Source organism: Corvus cornix, chromosome 12, assembly GCF_000738735.6.
Source record: "Corvus cornix cornix isolate S_Up_H32 chromosome 12, ASM73873v5, whole genome shotgun sequence".
Lineage (NCBI taxonomy): Eukaryota > Metazoa > Chordata > Aves > Passeriformes > Corvidae > Corvus > Corvus cornix.
In genome coordinates this window covers 16,194,390-16,206,548 of record NC_046342.1, presented here as the reverse complement: position 1 = coordinate 16,206,548, position 12,159 = coordinate 16,194,390, and the positions used below count along the sequence as shown (strand labels likewise).

At 42.5% G+C, this 12,159-nt stretch overlaps 1 protein-coding gene across 1 annotated transcript in view; it reads right to left on the bottom strand.

Moving 5' to 3' along the window:
* Positions 1 to 12,159, bottom strand: part of MITF (melanocyte inducing transcription factor) — a 101,293-nt gene that overhangs the window by 63,646 nt on the left and 25,488 nt on the right.

Here is a 12,159-nt window from a genome sequence, read left to right as displayed (position 1 = left end):
TGCTGGAAGGTGAGTAGAATCAAGAACACAAAAAAAAAAAAAAAGATGCTGAATATTCAAAAGTCAGGCCACAGCATTTTCACATTTTTCACATCCTAAAGCTTCTAGGGGTTTTTAGCTTATTAATTTCTATTACTGGTCTGACTGCTGCTGAATGATCCCAAGCACCGCATGGCAGATGTTTCTTTTCACAGGAAGTAACCAAGCTAAAAGCAGCGAAAGCATCCTCTTGTTCTTGTGTGAGCCCTTTTTTATTTTTTTTTCCTTAGTTTATTTGAACAATAGCACCATGAAACAGCCTACAATAATGACTGTTACAAAATAGGAAGCTGAATTATTAGGCAAGCTCTGTCTGCATAACTCAATCAGCCTAGGGAGGATATGACAGGCACGACCAGGACAAAGGACTGGACTCTGTGACCCCAGGCATCTTTCAGGACTCTGTTTCTGAATTACTAAGAGCTGAAGTTTACTTTTACTCCTTGATTAGAGGCACCATTCCTATAACTGCAGCAGCAAAGCACAGGTATTTCCCAAGGAAGTGGATCACCAAGTGTGCATGCAGAAGGCAAACACTTTAGACAGGCTGGGATGAGAACTTCACCTGAAAATAAGGTTCAAAATGGAAATTCAAAGTTTAGTATTTAACCTTTTGAGCATTCTAGGGGGACAGGTAAATCATGAGGTAGTCTTTAAGCAAATACCCATCAACAGTTTTTGCAAACTAACAAAAAAATAACGGGTAAAAGATGTCTTTAAGCAGCTGCAAGGTTCAACAGCACAGAAGTTCTACAATCCTGCCAAGAGCATCATCAGGACCAGCTCTGGAGGGATATATTTTGGACCAGACGACCAGTAACCAAAGGCAGCCACCCACCATCCTGTCATTACAACAACCCTACTGAAACTATGAAGAGCAGGTCTAAGTGCTTGGCTGAGCAACACTTTGGAGCCAACAGCAACACCAGTGACTGAGCAAGAGCAATACAGGAACCTGCAAGTGAATCATTAACGAGCAATGATTTCTCCATTACTCACTGTGGATATAGAGTTACTGCGGGTAAGATTTGTTTCTAAAAAAAGGGAACAGCCACCAACATGAGCACCAACACATTCATCAAAGCCCAGAACAATGCGGGAAGAAAAGAGGAAGGCACAGCTATGGGTCAGGCTTTGTCCAAAAGAGCTGCTCATCGAGGAAGGCTCTGTGGAGCAGAGCAGACGTGCTGGGAGCAGCATCTCACACCATCCCCTGCCACGGGGGTCACACTCAGGGGCTCGGGTCAATTGGGCGTTGATTTTGCATCACACCAAGAAATTATTAACTCATTCTACAAAAGCCATACAACTGTCAAGCTGCTGATAGAGATCAATAACCAACTACTAAAACATCAACAGTTTGACCTCTAGGCAAGTGTTTCCATACCTCGTCACCTATGTTCTACAGTAAATGCTCCCAGTACATTTTCCCCAAGCATTTGCAGTCTGTGCTACTGAGAATAAGCAACAGGAGAACCGAGCTGACATTCTCAGCCAGTCTTTAGGCAAGATTAGCAAGCAATTAAAGCTGTTGTATGAGGAATTTTAAGTGCTCTACAACTTCATGCCAAACAAGAGCTAGTCAAGCACTGGAATTTATTTTTTGCAATTCTGTTCTACACAGAAACAGAGACAAATTTAAAGAAAAGATTTTTTGAAGGAAGGATTCAACCAATTACCAAAACATCTATTATAGTTTAAATACTAATATATGCTGAAAGAAAATCTGCATCAAAAAGGGACGTGCAAAGCATTATGATTGCTTCCTACCAGAACATTTCAATTTCAACTGAACTCGGGGGGGGTGGGGGGGCTTAATCACTTTTTGTTCTTTTGTTGGTAAAACATAATTAATGGTAATGCTAATTGCACCCTAGCCACTTTGGGTGCAGCACATCCTGGGAACACTTTTGAAGGCCAGAACTGAATCTCAGCCCCAAAAGCAAATGAGAGCTTTGCCATCCCTTACATACAACCAGATCTCCCAGGACAGGGAGCAGAGCATACAGCTTTTGTCCCAAGAGCAGATCATTTAGTCCCAGCTAAAAAGTGTTTGTTAAGTTGCCAGGAAGACAAGACAGAGCAACAGAGAAAGCCACACATTTCATCAGGATAAGAGTTACAAGATGTTCAAGAGGAAAAGCTTGGTTTTAAGTACAACAGAAAATAAGGCAGATTTGGGGAACTGTCACCCCCAGCAACAATTGCACAGCTCGCATGGGTCTGACAATAAGGACTGAAAATAATGATTTTCATAAACACGCTAACTAGAGCAGAAAAAAATGTTACAATGAACAAAGCAAGTAAGCAAAGTTAAATAAGGTAAGTGAAGCCTGAGGTACAGTTTCAGACTGATCTGTTCACATAAAGAATGCTCTAGTTGAAGATTAGGGGTGAGAAATAAGAAGTCATTAGCTCTTCTTCAAGGTTCATGATTCAAATCTGACAAAACACACACTTCAGTGTTTCCAAGCTTAAAGAAAATTCCAGCAGGGTCACAGAAGACGCTATTTTTAGCTGGCTTAATCTCTGTGCACTCAAACACAGCTTTTGTACATGCACATATTTTGTCAGCACTTAAATAAAGAAAAAAAAAAATCTCTGCTACCAAAAACTTAATCATCCACAAGTTCTGAAAATGCAAATGAGCTTTCCTCTTAATATTAGCTGCTTTTGACTGAACAGCACTGAAAAACAGCCTATAGCTTTTCCAGCCAAAACTGCCACCAGAAAAAAACCCCCAGGTCCTGGAAAATATTCAGTGACAAAACCGAGAAAGAAGAATGTGGGAAGTTACCAGCAATTAATTTCTTCAATAGGAAACAAACTCTTCCCACCCACAATGTACCTATCAGTACAGCTGAGAATGTTCTGAAACCCAGAACATCCAGGCAGTGAAGTGCATTGGGAAGTGCCCGGCGCTGGCAGCCGGAAGGAAAGGCAGCAGCCCCGCAGCCCTGGCACTGCTAAGCCCTCTGACAAAAAGGAAATACATTAGAAATCAGTGGGCCTGCCTTGGTTCCTGGCTGGCTGCTCAGTGCCAAGACAGTTTAGATCTGGGGCTGTTAGAAGGGCAAAGTGACGGGGTCAGATATCTGTGTACACTAAGCCAAGGGGTTGGTCAGACGACCTTCAGGGGTCCCTTCCAACCTATTCCAAATTATTTCTGGTCCAGAAACAGTGACATTTAATCCTTGTCTCTTAATTTACTTACCATATACTTTAAAATGTTTTCATCCATGTTAGAAAGGTTTCAGCTACAGGACCAAGAATGATGTGGCCCAGGCACTGCATCACCCACTGGAAAGATCAATAAGAACATTTATAGTTGCAACAAGACTCTTGCTACTCTTCAGTAACTCCTCTGTGCATGTACTGCTACACAGGCTCTACACAAGTCATTTATTCTCTGGGCCCTTGTTGTTAAATTCTTTATCAATCCTTGTAAATTTGTCTGTTGACCTATTGTAATTTTAAGAGATTGAACATTTATACCAGCCAAACTCTTTTAACAGAATTAACTAGAAGTATCATGTAAGCTTTTAATAATGTTGACAACTACTAAAATGCAGTTAGCTAAGCCAACAAGGAACCACTGAAACCTTACACATGTTCTCCTCTCCTCATCAAGCACAGAACTTCATGTGGAGGCAGCAAATTTCCTGACTGCTTCCTTAAACACTAATGGATCAAATCTGACTGCAAAGGAACACTAAGTGGCTGAACTCCCCTTCTTCCCCCTGAAACAAGAGTCAACCTTCAGCATTTCTCCTGCTCAAACCCAAAACATGCGCACACACACAGGTTGTGCAGCATATTCCACAACAGTGTCAGTGTCCCAGAACAATTTTATCACCTTTAAGCAAGTTTAGGAGAAGATTATGGCTTGGAGAAGCACCTTCTTTACTGAACATCAGTATCAGTGACAAATCCGCAATACTGAGTTAATAGTTATTCAGAACTGAAAACAGAAGTACTTGACTAGTGTAAATGCATTGGAAAAAATTCACCAGACTCAGTCAGAATCTCTCCTTGTTAGTTTTCTGTAAGTGACAGAAATCTTCAAGCAGTCATAATTCATAACTAGCCATCATTTCTCTTAAGGTACGCCCCAAGGAAACTTGATGTACATCCAAACTTCTGCAAGCTTGCTCCTTTCTGTTGGATGCATCTTTCATTTTCCCTAAGAGTAAAAATCATGTTCTGGAAAGGCTACAGCATGCCAGGGATTCTTAAAATAGAAAGGCTGTAGCTGGTGATACTGCAAATATAAATACAGCTATTAGTATAGCAGTGGGAATAATAGCAGTGACATGGACCCAGAGCAGCCCAGTGGCCAAACTCTGCTGGCAAGCTATCCATGGCTTCCCAAAACACAAGCAGGAGAAAGAGAACTGCCATTTAACAGTCTGAATGGGCATAATGCACACCAAATGAGTTGTGGCAAATTCACAGCACAGTCTTGGGCTTCAAGGTTTCTAAATTTAGGTGTTTCAGTGCAGGAAGGGAGGTAGGAGAGCTACAAAAATGCTTTAGTAAGGTAGCAGAGTGAGCTGATTGCAGGTCTGTGTAATTTTGACCTTGCCGTACCAAAAAAAAGTTGGCAGCTGGGGCATTGTGTCCAAGTGCCACCTTGGCATGAGCAGGGAAAAGCACAACCCTGGCTTTCTGTAACTGCAGCCTTCAGAGAAGGATACAAACACCAAAACAAGAACATCAAAGAAGAAAATGGACTGAGAAAGGCTTATCCACCAAACTACCAAAGCCTGTGAACCTTAAAGTCTGCTTAAAAATCTTAGATGTCAAAGTTATCAAAGCACACCACCAGTCAGAACTGTGGCCAAGTCTAATATAATAATGTCATGTTTATTTTTATCCCTGACTCCAGACTAGGTGCTCCAGCTATATTTGTGCTTCTTGTAGCATTTCTTAGGAAACACACACACACACTGACTGAGCAGAGCAGTAGAGGGTATATTAGACAATCTATTCCAGACAGCAGCCTTGCTGTATCACCAAGCTAATAAGCAATTTCAGTCAACAGAAATACCAGAGCATATCTTGGAAACACTTTCTCCAAGCATTTTTAAGTAACTGTTTCTATTGGACTCAGGACAAACAATATTGCATAGGTTTTGGAATAATTTAGTGAGCCTTGTTTGATTAACTAAAAGAAAACAAAAATATTTCATAAACTTCATTTAATAGGTGACTAAGCCCCCAGACATGCAGTGATCTGGCCAGTGGTCAGAGCCACTCAAGCACAGAGTCCATGTGGCAGTGTCACTCAAGCCATCAGACCCTGCACAGACATCGGCACAGACATCTTGATACAGCAAGTCTTCCCAAAACTTCTGAAGAAAACACTCATGAGCTCTCCAGTTTCTGCACAGCACAGAGCACTGGTGGGGAGAGGGGAGACTCCAGTGCCCCAGCACTTGCCTCTGATTTCAGCTGCATTGTCACTCACTACAGCACAAGTATTAATTTCTATGTAGAAAACAGACATGCCAGCAAATCCTACAGAAGCCCCCACTTCTCACATCACCTCACTAAGTCAGGCTTTGAGCTTCAAGATAAAGTTGCCTGCCTGTCTCTATCCTCTCTTTTCCTCCTTCCAGCTTGGTCTTTTTTATCCCTCACCCCACACTCAGGATGACAGGCTGCAGATACCATGAGCTGGACTCAGGTACCCACACAGAAAAATCATTGTTTAAAGATCTTGGGCCAGAACTCCGAGACTCAAAGGACACGGCTCAGACCACCCTTGGTCAGTCTTGACAGTATTCTGTACAGCTCCTTTGCCTTGCCTAAATATAAAGAAAACCAGGACAGATGACTGCAGGATACATCCACAAAGTACTTGTTAAGAGCACCTGATGAACAAACACATTCAGCCGAGACAGCAGAAGTTATATTCTTATAATAACAAAAAGCGATGTGCTCGCAGCCACAACGATCACGGGGGCATGAGCAATTCAAGAGTTTGCAAGGAGACTGCTTCATTAAGTCAACAGCAACACTTGGAGGGGAAAGCACAAGCTTTTAGCAGACAAATTCTTCATTAGGCTTCCCAGTGCTCACAGCACACACACCACCACCAGGCTCCAAAATACACCTTTTTGGTTTTGGTGCTTCTCACACAAGACAGAAGCAGGGCACTGGACAAAGCTATTTCTCTCCTGTGAGCTCTGCATGGTTATATTCCAGTTCCTGCATCTACAATCTCACGTGATTCAGGAAAACTACCAAACTATCAGAAAACACTCTGCTTGATGGCTGACCAAATCTAAAATAACATGAAGTGTACTGCTGTTCCAGAAGCATGTCAACATATGGATCACCTTTAGAAACACAGAGTTTTGTCATATGCTACTGGTTGCATAAACCAAGAAAAATGCTGCTATTGTGGAACAACTGAGATGTTGCTATGATTAAGTTCATAAGGCATTAATTGATTCATTTCCACCGCATTTTTCAGAAGCCCAGCTCTTAGATGCAAAGCCAACTCCGCTTAAATTCAATTAGTTTTGGGGAGGGAGGGGGTGGGTGGACAGGAAATAATAATTTATGAACAGAATAGAAAAATGCAATCAAGCCTCAACTTCCAATTCAGTTTTCCTTTGCTGTATGATGGGAACATGCAAATTCAAGTCACCACATCTGAATTCCTCCTCTTCCATGACAGAGGCACAGCAAGGCTTTAACATCACTGGCATCATGCAGTACAGCCTTCATGCTAAATCCTGGTTATCCCACTTCTAGCCACAGAAGCAAACAGTTCTGAGCAAATAGGCAGAAATAAATCACAGTGAGATGACAGCTACAAAGCACACATTATGGTTAGTTTGGGTCATGGACATAAGGATTAATGGATAGCAAACAGAGAATAAAACAAAAAAAGTGGCAAAGAGGTCAGAATCACTTGTCACCCTACCCTGAACACAAAACAAACTCATGTCCTGCCACAAGTGCTTGCTCTCCCATCCTAACCTGGTCTCAAAAGTGGACAGTTAGCAAAATCTTTACAATTTCCACTTGTTAACAAAAAGTTTTTAATACAGAAAGCAGCCTCTCCTTGTCCTGCAAGCTGAATTTGTAACTATCACTACCATACTTTGCTTCTGTATTATTTTCCTATCCTTTGCACCACAAATTAAGTAAGTTCACAAAACAAGCGTTGTGGGGATCATCCTCAGGTTTGTGCTGTACAAAAGACTATAGAGAGGTACAGCTGGGATTCCTTTATACTGTGAAAAAACAAAGAATCAAGATCTGGCTATTAGGCATAAAGCCACAGAAATTTCATTTCTTCAACAGTACAAGGAGAGGACAGCGAATAAAGTGAAAAGAAGAAAATGTAGCACAAAAGGAAGAAGGTAGCACAAGAGGCCTTCTCCTTCAAGAGAGAAGGGCACAGGAAAATGCAAGAAAAAAAAACAGATACAGAAAAGAAGCTGCCAGGACACAGGCGGTGTATGAGGAACAATCCCAAGGGATGTGGCACAGGGGGAGTCTGAAGCATCAGCAGCATGAAAAAGACAGGGCAGGTGAGGTAAGAGGCAAAGAAAGACAGGACCAGAAAAGTGTGGAGAGCACAACAGAGTATCACTGTAGTAAAGGTGGAAGAATACTTGTCAGGGTGTATGCAGAGATAGACAGATGGGACAAGAGATGAATATTTATGAACCCAGGAAGAACTTAACCATCAGATCTTAAAGAAAGGGAAGTAATGTAGAAAAAGAAAGCACTGAAGAATTGAGAAAGTAAGAACAAGAAACCCCAAAGGCTTTTGGGTTTTTTCTGTTCAAGGAAAGGACAAGTGTTGCATAACAAAATCTAAATGGCAGCTTCATGGAGTGAGCTGTCAGAGTTCACTCTCTGTGCATGGGACCGTGAGAAGAGCACTTCCCAGACCCAGACATGAGCAGACAGTACAGAAACTTCCCTTCCCAGGAACCTGAAGGATGAGATGCAGCCTGCTGTTTCTGGTGTTGTCTGCCAGGTCTCTCCAGCTCAAAGCTCCAGCACTATTGAGCTATCCCTACCTGTCAGAGTATCACTGCCAGTACCTTAAGGCCACGATTACCAGTAATTGCAACTAATCCAGCTCTAGCTGCATGGAGGGAAAGGTTGTTCATGTTCTGAACTATTTTACAATAAACTCATATTTTACAAGCTCACAGGAGAGTTTTACTTGATGGCACTAACATCAGATGAAATAACTGCAGGACTTGTCGAGGACAAGGATTCTGTTCCTCACTGCTGCTCGTCTCCATCACCTGAGGGTAAGCTGCTCCCTTCTCTCTTATTTCCCCATTTGCAAAGCAGGAATGATGATAAAGGCCTCTTCTATAAGGCATTTTTCGAATTAGAAAACACAGCCACTGTTGTCCAAGCGCAAACAATGGTCCCTGTTCGAAAAGAAATGGAGAGGGGCCAAATGCTTGGCTGTATAATCCAAGCAGAGCTGCACCGAGGGACTGCAGTCTGGCAGAAGGTACATGGCAGGCCCAGAGATGCTCAGCAGCACTGGCACAAAGCAGAGGAAGCACACCCTGCTCCCTGACCGCTGTCCCCCTTCCTCCCTGCACCACCCACAGCAACACTCCACGCACACAACGTTGCACCACTCAAGCAGCTCAGTGCTGACCGTGTTTAAGCTCCAGACATGTATATAAAAATAATTACGAAAAATGCTGGGATGCTGGAAAATTTGCTTTCATATTCACAGCATGTTCCTTTTGCCTCTGCAGTTGTCTTCTGACGCCTCTGCCCAGATGCAAACCGAAACTGGTTAAGTAACAGTGCAGTTCACCCTTGATGATGCAGAGTTTCTAATGAGGGACTTCCCAAGAAAATAATACCCAGACTTTGAGTAATAATTATTCATACATGTTATAAATAAACACAGCTCCTAATACTTTTAATTAGATGGTTTCCACCGACAAGTTATGTTCCCTTTAAATATTTACATTGTGAAAAGAAACCATACAGCATTTATCCAGTGATGGAGGAGTTGAAGAGTGGACTTACGTCAAAATGGACTTGCTGGAGACCCTATTACAGCTTTCTCTTTCTGACTAGGTAAAAAACTGATGAGGACCAAAAGCATTAATACACTCTATTGTACACATTTGAATAAAATTAATTGTTTAAATGAGTAAAAGTTTGCCCATCTGCATTAAAAGTTACAATAACATTTCAAAATATTAAACAAAGCAGCTGCTGAATGACTTGCAATTCCTGACAGCTCCCCGTACTCAGAGGCTTCTATTTTGCCACATTCCCTTGAGCACATTGGGTGTTTTACCCACTGTCCCACTACCTAAAACCAGTTTATTTATCAAAGTCACAAAACCTAAGGCTCTGTCTGTATTTCCCCTTCCATATCAGTATATCAGGGGGGTTATGCATATTCACTCATATATACACCAAATCTCTATCTGCTACTTAATTATTTGTTTGCACTGCCACAGTGCACAAGGGCAGTCAACATCAATCAGCATCTTGTACAAACAGCACCACACAAATAGCAAACATGACCACTCATGTCCTGAAAAACTTTAATTATAGAAGACAGACAACATAAGAAACATGAGAGGAGACAGAAGAGTGCCAGGAGACAGTAGCAGTCCTTACAATAGATGCTAGCCAAAGGGTTTGTTTGTCTTTTTTAATAATGATAAAAAACCCCCAACCACTTCCTACTGTGGATCTCATCTTCCCTTCGAAGGAAGGAGAAATATCTTTTCCGTATGAAATGGTCGATTCATTTTGATGCAACAAGGCCAAGACGAAGTTTGACTTGAAACAGCATTGTGTCTGGGAGTCCTCCCTCTCCTTCCTCCCCAGGTGCAGCTCTGCTGATCCTTTCCCCTCATTTTCTTGGAATGAAACTGATTTTATGCCATGCTGCCATAGAAGTGTTGCAGCACAAAGTACCTCAAGATCATCTTTACCTGCCAGTTTATCCCCTGCACTGCACAAGCTAAAGATCTCGAGGGAAAGAATGGAAGACAGATGGCAAAAAGTAAGCTAACAAGTCTCTTTCTATAAGAGCCCCTTGTTAAACAACAACCCAAAGAAACTGGAGAAATGGGGCAGGAAAGGACTGTGAGTTAAGAAAGGTGGGTAAGCAGATTCAGCCAGACACCTGCTGCAAAAGCTTTGTGAGATGACTCACGCAGTGTTCTGCTCCCCTCTCCAGCTTAGCTCACCACTGGATCAGAGGGATGTGCTACATATCAGGAAAGAAAGGGTGGAGTTGACAGAACATTTCCTGGGCAATCACAGGAACAATAAGCAGCCTGTTTGTCCACCCAGTGCAATTACAGGAACATCAACACTGCTCAAGCACACTCAGCATGCAAGAGAGCCCTGAGAACTGCTCCATCAGCCTCAGCTGCAAGAGGCTGGATAGAATCTGTTCCTGGAACAGCAAGCTCCGGAGTACCTGGCATCCACCGGGAACAGTGAAGAGGCTCCTGTGTGCCACCAAGAGCTGTAAAAACACAACACCCACTCCCTGCCATCTCTCAACTTACAGCACAGTTCCCTAATAAAATCATTTGAAGTGGTTCACAAACATAACAATCATGGAATGCGGTCTGTTGGACACAGCAAAAGCTTTGGGAAGGTGAAGCAGATGTGCTATAACACAAGACAAATCTGGAATAATGACTTCCAAGGTGGGAAGGGAGAAGGCTAAGAACATGTAGGAAATTATGGCAGCCAGCTCACTTTACTAACAGACAAAACCAGCTCCATGTTTCAAGAGCAAGTATGGGAAGAAAGGGATGGGAAGCATCCTGGCGAGAGAAGATGGACATGGAAGGATAAAGAAAGTTCTCACAGCTACAGATATATTTGACATACTTAATTTCAAGCCAGAAAGAATGGGCAACAGACAGATTCTAAAGGCTTTGAGTTCCTCTTTGTGCTGCATAAAAAACCTAAGGATCTTGTAGGGATGTAGTCCCACTTATACCATCAGAAGAGCCAAAGGCACATACACAACAAAGAGAGGGACTGAAGCCAGAGAGAGGAGATTAAGCAGAAACTCACCTTGACATCAGCTCCCAGCCAGCTGCTGACGCCTGCCCCAGAAACCCTCCCGAAAAAGCTTCCTCCAGGCCGGAATGTCTCACACTCCCCTGCTGTCTTGTACCCCGTGGAACAAGACTCCCAATACCCCATCACCTCCCCTCACACATCCAGCCAATACCTCCACATCCTGTGCTATTCATCTTTCTCATCTTCTCTTCATCCTCATAGCAGAGCTATTACCTACAACACTCCTAATCACAGTTAATTGGGTGCCTGCTATATGGAAGAGATCCATAATCTTCAAAGCATCTCCCAAAAAAACTGGAGCAGAAGAGATTTCCCCCTCTGCTCAAGGCATTTGGCAAGAGCACAGCAGCAGATATTACACCAAGTAGCCTTTTTGTTTCCAGTCCCTGAGTCACAACCCTATGCATCAAAGATTGATTTCACACCTATCTGGGATGAATGAGCTTTCCTAAACGTTTATGACATGCTTAAGAAAAAAAAAAAAAGGAAGGGGAAGATATGACTCACCAAGTATTTGCTAATCTATAGCTGATCTTCAGAAATTATTACATTTCTATCGTGTTTCAGAAACAAACATGCAGATTTCAACACTTATCTCAGACCTACAGCACAGCACTCTAGAGTTAAGGGTTACCACAGCTGCTGGATGGACAAACCACACACAGTAGCCTTTTCCAGGAGACAAAAAAAACCATCAAGGCACACAGATCAATCAGAAATAAAAGGCTTCCTTAAAATTACATACTCATAGATTCAAGGCTTTTTTCTTGAACTCTGCTGTAATCCCTACTCTCTTCTATTAGTGCAAATGGCAGCACAGACTCAGCAGATTCAAGTTTATTTTATTTCTTTTTAACCACCAAAATTCTTCTCAGGTTTCCAGAAGGACCATGTTGTCTCTTCCCATCCTCGAAGGTATTTGGCAAAAGAAGAGGCAACGCCTGTACCAGAGCTGAACAGATAAACTGTCTCCCTTGGCTGGCTGAATCACCGTCTTAAATTAAGCTCAAGAATATGGAAAATCCCAAGCTTTCCTCTGCCTCC